A 14,524-nucleotide genomic window follows, 5' to 3' on the forward strand; every position below is an offset into this window, starting at 1 on the left:
TAACTGCTAAGCCATCTCTCCAGCCCAATGACCAACTTTTTAATCTAATTACCATGTGCCAGGAACTGACCAGATGTTTCATTTAACTTAAGAATTTCATTATTTTGAATTTTTTCAAGTAAATGCTAACAGTTTCAAATTTTCATCCTTAGTCATTATTGTAAAGCATTCTACTTAAGTACATGGGTAGAGTTTACAACACAGAAGATGTTACAGGAGAAGGTGCGTGTACTTGTCAGCACTTCCGAGGAAGAGTGGGTTAACCCATGTACTACATAAGAACAAGCAAGGGCTTTCAAGGACCTCAGGGACTAGAATTAGAAATGTCCCCTATTCTTGGCTTAGTGGTTAAGGCGCTTGCCTACACAGCCAAAGAACCTAGGTTCAATTACCCAGGACCCACATAAGTCAGATGCACAAGGTGGCACATGCATCTGGAATTGGTTTGCAGTGGCTGGAGGCCCTGGCATGCCCATTCTCTGTCTGTCTGTCTCTGTCTCTCTCTCTCTCAAATATAAATAAATAATTTAAAAAGAAATATATACTCTTCAGTCCTCTATTTCTTGTCTTTTCTTCACTTCTCTCTGATTTTCTTTTTCTCCTCAATGCTGAATCGCTGTAACTGTCGAATCCTGGATTAATGTCCTCACATCTTCAAGACCAACACAATAAAAGGCCCAGCTCTCTAGGTTTAAACTGTTAGGAGTCTGACTGGCATGATGTGGCAGCAGCCCACTCCTCTCACCGTTTCACAGTGTTCTATGTATGATAACCATTGCTAAAAGCAGAGTGTTAATCCCAGAAGAAAGAAAAGATACTAGTATCAGTGGTGGCTGGGCAGCGGTGGGGGAGGGAGTTCACACTTGGTTCTAAGAATCAAGTCAGAAGCCTATCGCTTGGAAGGTAATAGATCCTAAAGGGAAGCTCCCACTGTTCTTTAGTGAAAAGGAGAGTTTATGCACATTAAAAAGTCTTTAGGAGGCTGGAGAGATGGCTTAGCGGTTAAGGTGCATGCCTGCAAATCCTAAGGAACCCCGTTCGATTCTCCAGGTTCCACATAAGTCAGATGCCCAGGGTCATGCATGTGTCTGGAGTTTGTTTGTAGTGGCTAGAGGCCCTGGTGGCATGCCCATTCTCTGCCTCTCTCATTATCTCTTTCTCTCTCAAATAAATAAGATGAAATAAAGTAAAATATTTTTTATAAGTCTTCTAAATTTCTATGCTGTCCCCTTTGATCCATTCTCACTCTTGGCTGGAGAACATGCTTTTTACAGATGATGGTGAATACTGGGGAGACCCAAAGCCCATTAGCATGACAAGGAAAGAAAGCTGGCTGATCTCTATCACATTTGCTAGGAAGCATTGCAGAGAAAGAGGCAGATTAAACGTGCACGTTGCTCTCATGGCGAGTCTGAGAACATCTCCCAGCAAGACGGTGGTGCACACTAGGAAGACTCAACACTCATTAAAGCAGGAAACCCAGCAGCTGAGAGCTCAGCATGAAGGGAGGCTTAGAGCACACTCTGCCCGGGCTTCGGGAACGCTGTGAAAGGAGGACTGAGAGAATGTCAGAATGCCAGGGTAGGAGAGTGTACTCTGATGCGCTGACTTCCTCTACAGAGACCGACTGGTGTATTCATGACCCCGCCGTGATTTCTGACGCCGCCAGGGCTGGCGTCAGTGGAATAATGACAAGAGACAGGGAACACAAGGACTGTAATCCGACGGGAATATGACCAATTGCGTTATCTCCATGTAAGTTCTAATTTTAGAAAAGGAAAAGATACCAGAAAAAAAGAACAAGGAAAGACATATCTACCACAACAGATTAGACAATTAGTCCATTTTACTTTAAAATTATAAAAGAACTTCACTAGTCTCATTGGTTTATGTTCTACAAAGAAGATGAGTTGATATCTATGGGTGCAACTTAAATGCCTTTTAGGGAACCAGAACCCACACAGCTAAGAACATCCTCCTCTTGAACACAACACAGGGGTTCACTGCACACAGTGTGTGTATGTGTGTGCTTGCACACACGTGTATGTGTTTTCTCTGCAGGTCCAGAACATGTCTGAACACATTCTCCTTATCCAGAAGCATCAACTCTAAAATATTTTTACCACCAAGAATGGATTTCCTGATACAATGAAAAAAGAAAAGCTTTAGATCTCCCAGCACTCGAGAGTTGAAAGGAGGAGGAGTTCAGAGTCATTATCAGCTACACAGTGAGTTAGCCTTGGATCTGTGTGAACCTATATCAAAAAATAAAATAGAAAAATTGAATAAATAAAAAGCAGTTGAGCTTTTTATTTATCTTTTTAAAATGTATTTTATTTATTTATTTGAGAGAGAGAGAGAATGGGTGTGTCAGGGCTTCTAGCCACAGCAAACAAACTCTAGATGCATGTGCCTCTTTGTGCATCTGGCTTATGTGGATCCTAGAGAATTGAACCAGGGTCCTTTGACTTTGCAGGTAAACACATTAACTGCTAAGCCATCCTCTCCAGCCCCTTTATTTATCTTCAATAAAGAATTATATTAGGCCTACTCAACGTCATAACACACTAGTGGACTTGCAGTATATTTGAGTTTACATTCAAAAGACAAGTCACTTAGTGTTGCACATAAATAATGTCCATATTCTAGCCATGGCTTTTTAACATCAAGAATGTTCACTGAGCTGGGCGTGATGGTGCACACCTTTAATCTCAGCACTTGGAAGGCAGAGGTACTGTATCGCCAAGAGTTTAAGGCCACCCTGAGACTACATAGTGAGTTCCAGGTCAGCCTGGACAAGAGTGAGACACTACCTCAAAAATAAAATAAAATAAAATAAAAGAATGTTCATTGAACTGGGAGCTCTTTGCCATGATTAAAATTTTTGATACATATTTTGATTAACTTGAAAGCTGTAGCCAAACATTTTCAGTGAAAGATATTATAGAAGTCTGATGTGGAAAACTCTGTGTATATATGGCAGACTAGTGTCATTAGTATGACTGTACCTATTTCTAATATTGATATTATTTTAGCAACATGTGTCTATTCACAGGGCATGGTGGCACACGCCTTTAACCTCAGTACTTGGGAGGCAGAGGTAGGAGGATCATCATGAGTTCTAGGCCACCCTGAGATTACAAAGTGAATTCCAGGTCAGCCTGGACTAGATTGAAATGCTCCCTCACAAAAAATAAAAATGTGTCTATTCAAAACAGTGGCTTTCCCCTGCCAAATGGCTTAGGCATATAAGAAATGCACAGGCCGTCAGTTTGAGTTTCTGATTCAAGGCCAACTAACTCTACCTCACTTGGATTTAAAAAACAAAAACAAAAACTGCTCTGGTATAGATACTGATGATCTGAAAATAAAGATCATAGTAGCTTCACTATATTTTCTGGCAGGCATGTGTGAGAAGTAGTGTTAGGGCTGGAAGATTTCTTCCTGTTTTCCCTTGGATGGGGCCACAGAACTTCTCAGGCCCTAGGTACTTACTTTTATGTACCTGTTATCACTGTGATGGCATGAAGCTCTATTACTATTTTATAAGAAACATAAAGGTTTATTTCCCCCGGTGTGTAAGACACTGAAACGTGTCCCCAGGGCGGAAGGTGAAGAGCAGAGGACTTGCAGTGCATGGGTGAGTCCTTGGGCTGGATACTCAGCCCTCGAGAAAAAAGAACAGTCCTTAAGCCCCGCTTCCATTAGGTCACAGCATCTCCAGGGATGAGAACTGTTATAAAGAAAGTGACTATCCAGTAAGTCCAAGGACTCGTTTAGGGTAACTCAACCCTAACCCTCACACAAGCAGTATTTCTGTTGCTTTAAACACAACTGCAGAGTTGGGAAATTTAATTGGGAAAGAGGGCAAAGTGGAAACAGTTGTATCTAGGGAGGCTTCCAATGTCACCTTTGATCTGAGAAAGGTGGCAGAACAGTGTTTTCCTTAACATATATCAAACATTTTTTGGTTGATAAGATGCCACATTTTGTACTCCATTCCAATGAAAGGCCAGGGAACACTTGTGAGAAGTTGGACAGAAATAAAACTTCCTGTCATCAATAACAGGAAGCCAATTTACATTCATTTAAGCATTCAATAAATATTAATTAGTACCTACTCTCTTCATTGCCAGGGATTTGAGCATAAGCCTGGAGGTGTGGAAAAGCCTAGGGAGTTGAGAAGCCTGAAAGCAGTTCTGTAGGCAGAATCTGCAAGTTGGGGAGAACACAGATGTTGGTGATGATAGTGGCAAAGCAGTGGTCAGGTGCTGTACTGGGCTCTAAACCATGGTAAAGAGGTTGATTTATCATAAAGCTGATGAGGAGCCCGTGAATGATTTGACTGGAGAAGTGGCGTGATGTGATTCATAACCGAGAGAGAGAAGCCACAGGGGTAGCGCGGAGCACTGGTTTGCAGCCTTGCTTTCAGGGAAGAACCACTTACGGGCCAGAAACATGCCAATGCCCAACTCCACGCTGGGAAGACTCCCATTCACTTGGGTTAAGGTAGGAACCCCCAGCATGGGGCTTTTGAAGACGGCACAGGTGACTTCAGCCAATGTGAAGAGAACCGCTGCTACAGAACACAGACTGGCTGAGGGCAAGATGCATAAGGTTAATGTGACATAGTATAAGGAGCTAAATTAGTAGTATGGGAGAAAACTGCACACAGGAACAAGAAATTCGGTTGGCTGAGTTTACCATGAGTTATTTGAAAAAATGATGAGTATAAAACTGGTGGCTCCAGGATCTAGCCACATGGCTCCACCGTGTGGACAATCTGTGAGGTACCACAGGAAAGAGGTGCTAGCTATCTTTGCTTTTCCTGCTCATCTTGATTGCTGGTAACATGAGGATATTAGTAGGAAGAAAATTTTAAAGCCAAAAATAATGTGTTAAGGAAAAAATGTGTTAATACCTAAAATATTTAAAACTAAACTACTTTTTAAAGACCTCATATAATGCTTTACATATGAAATTTTCTTTATAATTCTTCCTTGGGCAATTTATGAAAAAGGTATTTATTTGTATTTATTAGGCTTAAGATTCATTAAACAGTGAAATGATTACATGTAATGTTGGGGTAGAGATAGTGTCGCTTTGAGGATTTTTGAAATGTCGAACACTTATGACTGTTTTTTACATTTATTTACAGGATTTTGTATAAGTAGCCTCATAATCACACCATGCTTAGTCTTAGGATTGACTGAAATAATTCAGGTAGAAATTTAAGTTGATTGGAAGAAGCAAAGTAAACTCACTAATTTCTGTGACTGCAGAGGTTTCTTATCCGACTTAAGTACTCACATCATTCTTCTCAAGGGCTGCCGTGCATGGTTCTTAATGGTAAGATAAAACATTTTCATAGCCTGTAGACGTTCATACATGACTGGGCCATCACGATTTATCAATAGCTCTTCAAGCAAGTTCTGAAATGTGATTATCAAGCTAGGAAATTAACATTGCATTCCTAATTCTGCAGGATCTGGACAATCTACACAGTCAGCAGTTTTTGGGTTCATAATTAAGGTATACTTTTTATTGCAAGGCTTGAATCAAGTTTAAATTTCAATTCCATTGATTTAATTTTTTTGCTTATTTATTTATTTGAGAGCGACAGAGAGGTGGGAGAGAGAGAGAGAGAGAGAGAGAGAGAGAGAATGGGCACTCCAGAGCTTCCAGCCTCTGTAAACAAACTCCAGAGATGCATGCGCCCCCTTGTGCATCTGGCTAACGTGGGTCCTGGGGAATTGAGCCTCGAACCAGGGTCCTTAGGCTTAACAGGCAAGCACTTAACCGCTAAGCCATCTCTCCAGCCCAATTCCATTGATTTAATATATCAATCCAAAGACTGGGGTTTGACTTAGCACTATTTTTTGTGTATGTTCTGGAAGAAATATGGTTCTTAGCCCCAGAGATGTATCAAAATCCATTGATAAGAAAAAAAAGAATAAATTTAAAAGCTGGATTAGGATATCAGCTCATTTATTGTGGTGATGTCCAACTGATCGAAGATATCTTTTTCTAGTTGTGGGACAGTAATTAACTTAATATTTGAGAGTATTTGCCATATGTAAGGTACAATGTGAGCATACTAGGTGATAGAAAACCAGGATCTATATTTTAAAGAAAATTAAATCTTTAGGAGGAGTTCAAATATATATTTATTTTTTTTAAAAATCAGATAAGGGCACACAATGTATGCAAAGGTCAAAAGAATTGAAGCAAAGCAGGAACTGTATATTGAAACAATTTGGAGAGAAGTAGCAGAATTTAAGTTAGAAACACCTGAAACACGTGGGTCCAGGTGGAGGCAGGGGGCTCAGGCTGTTGTGAGCAGGGGCTGTGACCAGACTGCAAGTTCAAAGGCAGGACCCAGTGGGCAGACCACCCGTCCTGGCTTCCCCAGAGCATGACAGACGTGGGGATGGGGGTCCTGACCTCCTGGGTCAGCGTCAACATTTTAACACAATCCCCAGACGACCTGAATGCATATTAAAATTTTAGAGCCAGTCTCTTAGGACAATATTGAGCAAAGTGTTCTCTAAGAGGGTCAGACAGTAAATATTGTAGGCCCTACAGGTCATGTAATCTCTCTCAACGACCCAGCTCCACCACGCAGCATGGGAGCCGTGGTGGACGGCAGCAAAAAAAGGCATCCAGTGGGGGATCCCAATAAGACTTGGTTCCTTGTGGGGATGGTTCGTTTGATGAGTCAATTTGGCAAGCGTGGAGGCAGCGTAGCTTACTCTGAGTGAGACGGACACTGGAAGCAGTACTTGGTGTGAAGCAGGGAGTGAGAAGGACACTGGAAGCAGTACTTGGTGTGAAGCAGGGAGTGAGAAGGACACTGGAAGCAGTACTTGGTGTGAAGCAGGGAGTGAGAAGGACACTGGAAGCAGTACTTGGTGTGAAGCAGGGAGTGAGAAGGACACTGGAAGCAGTACTTGATGTGAAGCAGGGAGTGAGAAGGACACTGGAAGCAGTACTTGGTGTGAAGCAGGGAGTGAGAAGGACACTGGAAGCAGTACTTGGTGTGAAGCAGGGAGTGAAAAGGACACTGGAAGCAGTACTTGGTGTGAAGCAGGGTGCTCTCATGTGTGTTGGCTTCAGTCAACCTGTTGGCATTCCTGATAGAAAATAGAAACAGCAAGGCGAAGGAGAACTCACTCCCGGTGTCTGACCATTTCCTCCCATGTGCTCAGACTATAACGTATGCAATATGTTCTCCTGGTTCTCAGCGCTTTGGATGCTCACTGGAACTACATAAGCAACTCTCCTGGCAGAAGGCAGGTCAATGGACTGCTATCATCCATATTGTAGGGGTCAATTCTTCATGTAACTAGATGCACAAGAGCTTTCTTCGTCTGGGGTATGAGTGACTAATAGACACACATAGAATGTCTGCACTGGATTGGATACTGCCAGTCCACCACTTATAAGAAGAATTTGGTGGCTCGTTGTCTCTTATTGAACCTATTTGGAAAATTAGCCAATATAGTGAGGTTGGTTGTGTGCTCCAGTGTTATGGAACAAAGTGAAAAGAGGGTGAGTTTAGAAAGTAACTTTCTCTACTCAGGTTCCACCTCAAGGTGGCTGTATGTCCCTGAAGACCAGCTCCTCTGAAGAGGGAATCTGAGGTCACTGAAAATCAAATGAAAAGCCTCATCCTGTGTCTAAGATAAAATTCAATTTGGACTGCCTGGCCTCATAAAATGCCTGCTTTAAAGTGAAAGTTCTGACTGGGAAGGAATGAGATCCTCTGATTTAGGATGAGGATCAGATATAATTAGGTGAAAATGGTGATACACAGTGTGGTGGTTTGATTCAGGTGTCCCCATTAACTTAGGTGTTCTGAATGCCAGGTTCCCAGCTGATGGAATGTATTGTAGGGGGTGGGCTTATAATTGTTATAGCCAATTCCCCATGCCGGTGTTTGGCACACTCTCATGTTGCTATTATCCACCTTATGTTGGCCAGGTGGTGATGTCCACCCTCTGCTCAGGCCATTGTTTTCCTTGCCATTGTGGAGCTTCCCCTCGAGCCTGTAGGCCAAAATAAATCTCTTCTTCCCAGAAGCTGCTCTTGGTTGGGTGATTTCTAACAGCATTGTGAACCAGACTGCAACATACAGTTTTAAATTCCAGTCCTTTGTAATAGAAGACAGAGGATTAGGTCTGCACTGCCTCAGCAAAATCTAATGGTTTCTTTCCTCCTGCTGTGTGAGATGATGTCAATTTTTGTGAGAACTCCACCCTTCTTTGTTTCTAGATCTATATTCCACTCAAGTCCCCTACATAAGGTACAAAGTGTGACTCAAAAGGAGATGAACTATGCTCCAGAAGAGTCTCTTGGGGTTTCTACTTTGTGTAGACAAAAGCACAGGAACCCTGTGCAGGAAGGGGAACTAGGAATGTGAGACAGCGGTAGAAGGCAAGTGCAGTGGCCTAGGCCTTGTCCTCGCACTGTCAGAGTATCCCCACGGCAGAGCTTCTGACCAAGTAGCTCACTTCACTACCACTCACTTCACAGAAAAAAGAAGAAGAAAAGGAATGATAATGAGTTCCATGATCTTGGAATATATATGCCCTTTCATCTTTCCCACCATCCTGGAGCAACGGATTTGATAGAAATGTGGAATGGCATTTCGTTTGAAGACTCGCGTATAGCATAAGCTAGGTGGCAATCTTTGCAGGACAGACGCTCTGGATCTTTCTTCCATAGGGAAGGATTCATGCATGGGTCAAGGAGATAAAGATGGAAAATGGGAATGGTTTCACTCACACTCTTTATGAGCCCCTAGCAAAATTTATACTTCATGCTCCTATGACCGTGTGCTGTACTCGCCCAGAGGCCTAAATTCCAAAGAGGTCTATACTCCAAGAAGACACAACAATGATTCCACTTCTCTACAGGTTAACAAACCTGCTCGGCTTCTTTGAGTTCTGAATCAATAGATGAAGAAAGGAGTTACTGTACAGAGACGTTGTGACTACGAACTGGAAGTCAAAGGGTATCACACATGGAAGTAATAGTGTGCCTGGAGGATGGGAAATTCTTTACAGCATCTCTTGGTACAACATGACCAATCATTAAAATTAATGTAAAATCACCAGGCATGGTGGCACACACCTTTACTCCCAGCACTTGGGAGGCAAAGGTAGGAGGATCGCCATAACTTCAAGGTCACCCTGAGACTACTTCAAGGTCACCCTGAGACTACACAGTGAAGTCCAGGTCAGCCTGGGCTAGAGTGAGACTCTACCTCAAAAAAAAAAAAAAAAAAAAAGTAAAATTACAACAACTCAATCCAAGCAGAGCTATTAAGCAATGCTCTAGATCTCTGTAGGCTGAAGTTTGGGTCACTCTCCATGAAAGGAATTGACTGAGATGCTTGTGAAAGGCAAAATGAATACAGAACGAATCATGAAGGAAGGTGGTTATAGTATCATCTATGACCTTGTGACCGGTTGCAGAAATGAAGACTGTACTTATTACGAATATTCCATTTTCTTTCACTCTGGCATATATAAAATCAATTTGCGTATCTCATGAAAGCATGAAGGGCACCATTATCTGCTGCCTACAAACTGGGGACCCAAGTAGGCCTGTGGTGTAAGTTTTAGTCCAAGTACATCTTTGCTTTCCTCCTTTTCTTCCCTTATCATAAGGTGTATTGATTAATTATATTAAAGTATCCTTATTTTTACATCATAGCTTAAGTTATGGGATAACCAGAGTACACATCATTCAAGGACTTTGTTTCTTTTTTGTTCAGTTGCGTGTTAATACAGTTGCAGCATAATAAGTAGAATTATGACCCTCATTATGTAAGTTAAAGATTCAGTATTATTTAAGAAAGCAAATGTGTAAGTTCAGTTGGGTTTTGAATGCAAAATATCCTACATAGGCTCATGTGTTTATTTGGTCCTCAGTTGGTGGCACTGTTTGGGAAACTTGGGAAAGCTTTAGGAAGAGAGCTTTGCTAGAGGAAGTGGGTCACTGAGTGTGAACCTTGAGGCTTTACAGCCTGGTCCTACTTCCTGCTTGCCCACTGCTTCCTGATTATGCATGCTGGTCTCCTTCTTCTGCCACCTTGCCTTCTCCTCCACGATGGAACTGTAGCTGAAATAATCCCTTTCTTTCTTCCTTAAGCTGCTTCTGTTTAGGTATTTGGTCGCAGCAATAAGTACAGTGACTAATATAGGTTTCAAGCATACAAAAGGCCAATTTGCAATCATCAATTTTACGTGTCAAGATTGATGACATGACTGGGATGGGGCATGTCCACATATGTGTTTGGACTTTGCATTGGATGTAAGTATGAAGGTATGCATGGATGACATTAACATTTTAACCACTGGGCTTCGTAAAGAAGGTTGTGCTCCTGGGTGTAGGGAGGCCTGCTTTAACCTGATGCAAATCTAACAAAACAAAAGGTGGAGTTAAGGGACACTTGGCTCTTTGTATTTGACTGCTCTTGAGATGGACTCTAGCTTTTTTACTCTTCTTGAACTAGAACTTAACACCATTGGACTCTCCTGGACCTCCAGCTGGAAGGCAGCAGGAGGTCCTGGGGCTTAACTTTCATCCCTCCATGAGCTGTATTCTAAGACAATTCTAATATGTAATATGACTCTGTATGTTTTATATATCTTCGTGATTTTATCTGAAGATCCTAATACAATTATGAACACAAAAATTCACATTGCATATAATTTTAATGTGTCATGTGTAAAAATCATTAACTAAAAGACTACACGAAAACATGTACTGATAGGACTGGGTCTGTGAACTGGCATTTGTGGATCCCTGTCTTAGGACATGAGTGGTCCACAGACTGGAAAGAAGGTAGTCCTTCGATTTACATCTAAACTGTTGCAGTCAGCTTCACATTGCTGGTACGAACGTCCAATCAGACACAGTTTATGAGAGGAAGGGATTTATATGAAGCCTGTACAGGGATGAACACCACGCCTCCATCTCATTCTCGGCTGGTAGAAGCTACATGAACTAGGTTGTGTGACTTCCACTAGAGTCACATCACGTGAAGTCTTGTCTGCACTGAGGGATTGCTTAGTGGTTAAAAGTATGTACTTGCAAAGACTGCCAACCTGGGCTGGCTCTGTTTTATTCCCCAGTACCCATGTAAAGCCAGATAACAGCGCATGCAAGTGGAGTTATTTTACAGAAGCAAGAGGCCCCAAAGCATCCATCTGTATTCTCTCTCTCCCCTTCTCTTTCTTTCTCCACCCTTGCAAATACTTTCATATATTAATTGCCAAGTGCAAGGCAAAGTGATAAGATACTGAGGATGGCATGTCACCAAGAGCATGGAAGTTTCATTAAATTAACTTAGAATTCTTGCTCAAGCTAGATTCTACAACACAGAGAGAGAAGCCCAAGGTTAGATCTAGTCAAAAGGGCCCAGTAGAGACTAGCTAAAGCTCTGGTCAAAGGAGACAGTATTTGTCAGGCTGACCCAAGTTTATGTTACCAAGAAGGCACTGTACTTGTACATGTCCTAGAAATTTTGTGTTCTATGGGCCCTTGGGCAGAGATTTTAAATACTCATTTTTTATGTGCTCATCCCTAGCTTTTTGGTGGTTATTTAACAACTATATGATCAGTTTAACATATTTTATACAATTTAGTCTTCAATATGCTGTCAAGCCTTTTTTTTTTTTTAACAACTTCATTTTAAATAGTCCTAAAACAAAAAAAAGAAGGAATTTTGAGAGGTCAGATTATTTATCTGAAGCTTTTTTATTTATTATTTTTTTAGTGTTGCACTGCTTGGGTCTGAACACTGAGTCTTACACATGGTAGCAAGTACTCAATCACTGAACTATATTCCCAGCCCTCTTTTAACTTCATTTAAAAAATAATTTTTAAATATTTCATTTTTATTTATTTATTTGACAAAGAAAGAAAGAGGGAGAAAAAGAGAGAGGGAGAATGGGCACGCTAGGGCCTCCAGCCAGTGCAAACAAACTCCAGACACATGTACCTCCTTCTGCATCTGGCTAACGTGGGTCCTGGGGAACTGAACCAGGGTCCTGTGGCTTTGCAGGCAAACGACTTACCTGCAAAGCCATCCCTCCAGCCCTCTTTTAACTTAAAAAATATATATATACATATATATATATATATATATATATATATATATATATACATATATATACATATATATATATATATATATATATACATATATATACATATATATATATATATTTATTTATTTATTTGAGAGAGCGAGAGAGAGGAAGAGACAGACAGAAAGAGAGAATGGGCTTGCCAGGGCCTCCAGCCACTGCAAACAAACTCTAGACACATGCGTCCCCTTGTGTATCTGGCTTATGTGGGTCCTGAGGAATCGAACTGGGGTCCTTTGGTTTCACAGGCAAACACCTTAACTGCTAAGCCACTTCCCCAGCCCTTTTTTAACTCTTTGGTAGAGGATCTCTCCAAGGCTGCTCTGTAGAAATACTTCCTTGACGCCTGACAAAACACCTGACCAGAAGCAGCTTACAGGAGGACGGGTTGGTTTCAGCTTAGTTTAAAGGAGGGCTCTTTCATCACAGCGCCTCAGGTAGTTGGGGGTGTTACCTCCTGTTACAGCAGCAGGAAGGAAGTTGTCTGAGTGAGCTAGGTCTGAAAGCCCAGTGTGGTGGGTGAGACTCCCAGGCCTCAGGATCTACCCTCAGGGACGCACACCCCTAGCAAGGCTCTACCTCCCAAAAGTTCCACAATCTGGCAAAATTGTCAGGAGCAAATATTCAAAACACAAGAGGCTATGGGGGTCATTTTACATTTTAGCCACCACAGATGACTAAGCTGGCCCTGAAGTTAAGTCTGTCGACCAGGCAGACCTTGAATCTGTGATCCTGTGGCTTCCACCTCTTGCCTCTCAAGATTATAGACTTGTGCAATCAGACATGAATAAATGAAAAATATTTGTTCCTATCATTTTTTATTTAATTTCTTTTAGTTTTGTCTACATGGGGGGAAAAACCCTCAAAACTTTATTTGCTACAGCTGACTCCTTATTTTCTTTTAGTGGTAGTGGCCACTAGAAACAAAACTAAGACATTTGGAGCAACGTTAATTATGTGTTAAAAAAAAAAAAACAACCTAAGAGTTCATTTAAATATGAGCAGTTCTTAGAATAAATGAGAAAGATGATCATTGAAAACTTCCATGGATTGATTTGTTGTTTATAAAACTACACAAGTGATGTCAGCTTTTTCCATGGTCTTCTTAAGTGAATTATGAGTTCAATAATTTCTTTTTTCGGGGTTTGGGATTAGTTTTCAAGGTAGCGTCTCACTCTAGACCAGGCTGACCTGGAGTTTACTCTGTAGTCTCAGGGTGGCCTTGAGCTCACAGCTAACCTCCCACCGCTGCCTCCCGAGTGGTGGGATTAAAGGTGTGCATCACCATGACCCACATAAATTCAGCAATTCCATTAATAACTCTGTGGAAATAACAGTCTGTAAATGCCCACGTCTACTTTTGTAACTTTTACATAAAACTAACTGGTTGTCAAATAGTTTTCAGTATACCTAACTTCCATGAATCTAGGATCACTTCTTTTCTAACCATTCTGTAGTGGTTTTCTTTTCTATTATTATCACTTGGGGCGGGGGCAGGATCTCATGTAGCTCGGGCTGACTTGCTTGTAGCTGGGGTTAGGGCGATTTTAAAATCTTAAGTCTCTTGCTTCCACCTTGAGTACTGGTGTGCTTTGTCTTTTCTCTCTTTCTCTCTCTCTCTCTCTCTCTCTCGATCTCTCTGTCCCTTTATACCACCTTTTAGGCTGTTTACAGTTGGACTATCATACATTTTCTTTTTTGCTTTTTCTTAGTCTATTTAGTGGTCTAGATTTGCAACATATGCTCAGAGAATATATAAATCTCCAGAATGATAAAACTACAAATAGTGTTAAGTTTGGGTAGTCCAAGGACAATTTGTATGGTAAAATACCCTTTACTGCATCCTACAAAAAGAAAAGGGTTTCCCTTTGTCCAGATTCTAACAGGTTCACAGCAAGCAGAATTAAGTCATCATGTCACCTTTTTTATCTTGCGTACTTTTCAAGACCAAAATTCTCCAGATGTCGTCACCTTTATTTTCATTCGTTCACGTCGAGAAGAACTGCTTGCCGCAGTCCAGGAAAATAAGCTACGCAAAAAAAATAAAAAATAAAAATCAGAGAAGTCCAAGCTAGCGAAGGCTCTTGCAATCAGCGTGCACTTTGCATCCCTGCGGTCAACGCCAGGGAACGCTAGCTCGCGCAGAAGGGACCGGCCGCGGCCCCGCTTCCGGGAACGCCCGCGCGCCGGCCCACGCGACGGCGAGCCGTGACGTCAGCGCGCCGGCCGCGTGCGGGCTGCCGTGACGCCAGCGCGCAGGGCCACGTGACTGCCCGCCGTGACGTCAGCGCGCCGGCCCACGTGACTGCCTGCCGTGACGTCAGCGCGCGCCCGCCGTCGCGCTGGGCCGGGGCGGCTGCGGG

Source organism: Jaculus jaculus, chromosome 14 (assembly GCF_020740685.1).
Source record: "Jaculus jaculus isolate mJacJac1 chromosome 14, mJacJac1.mat.Y.cur, whole genome shotgun sequence".
NCBI classification, from domain to species: domain Eukaryota; kingdom Metazoa; phylum Chordata; class Mammalia; order Rodentia; family Dipodidae; genus Jaculus; species Jaculus jaculus.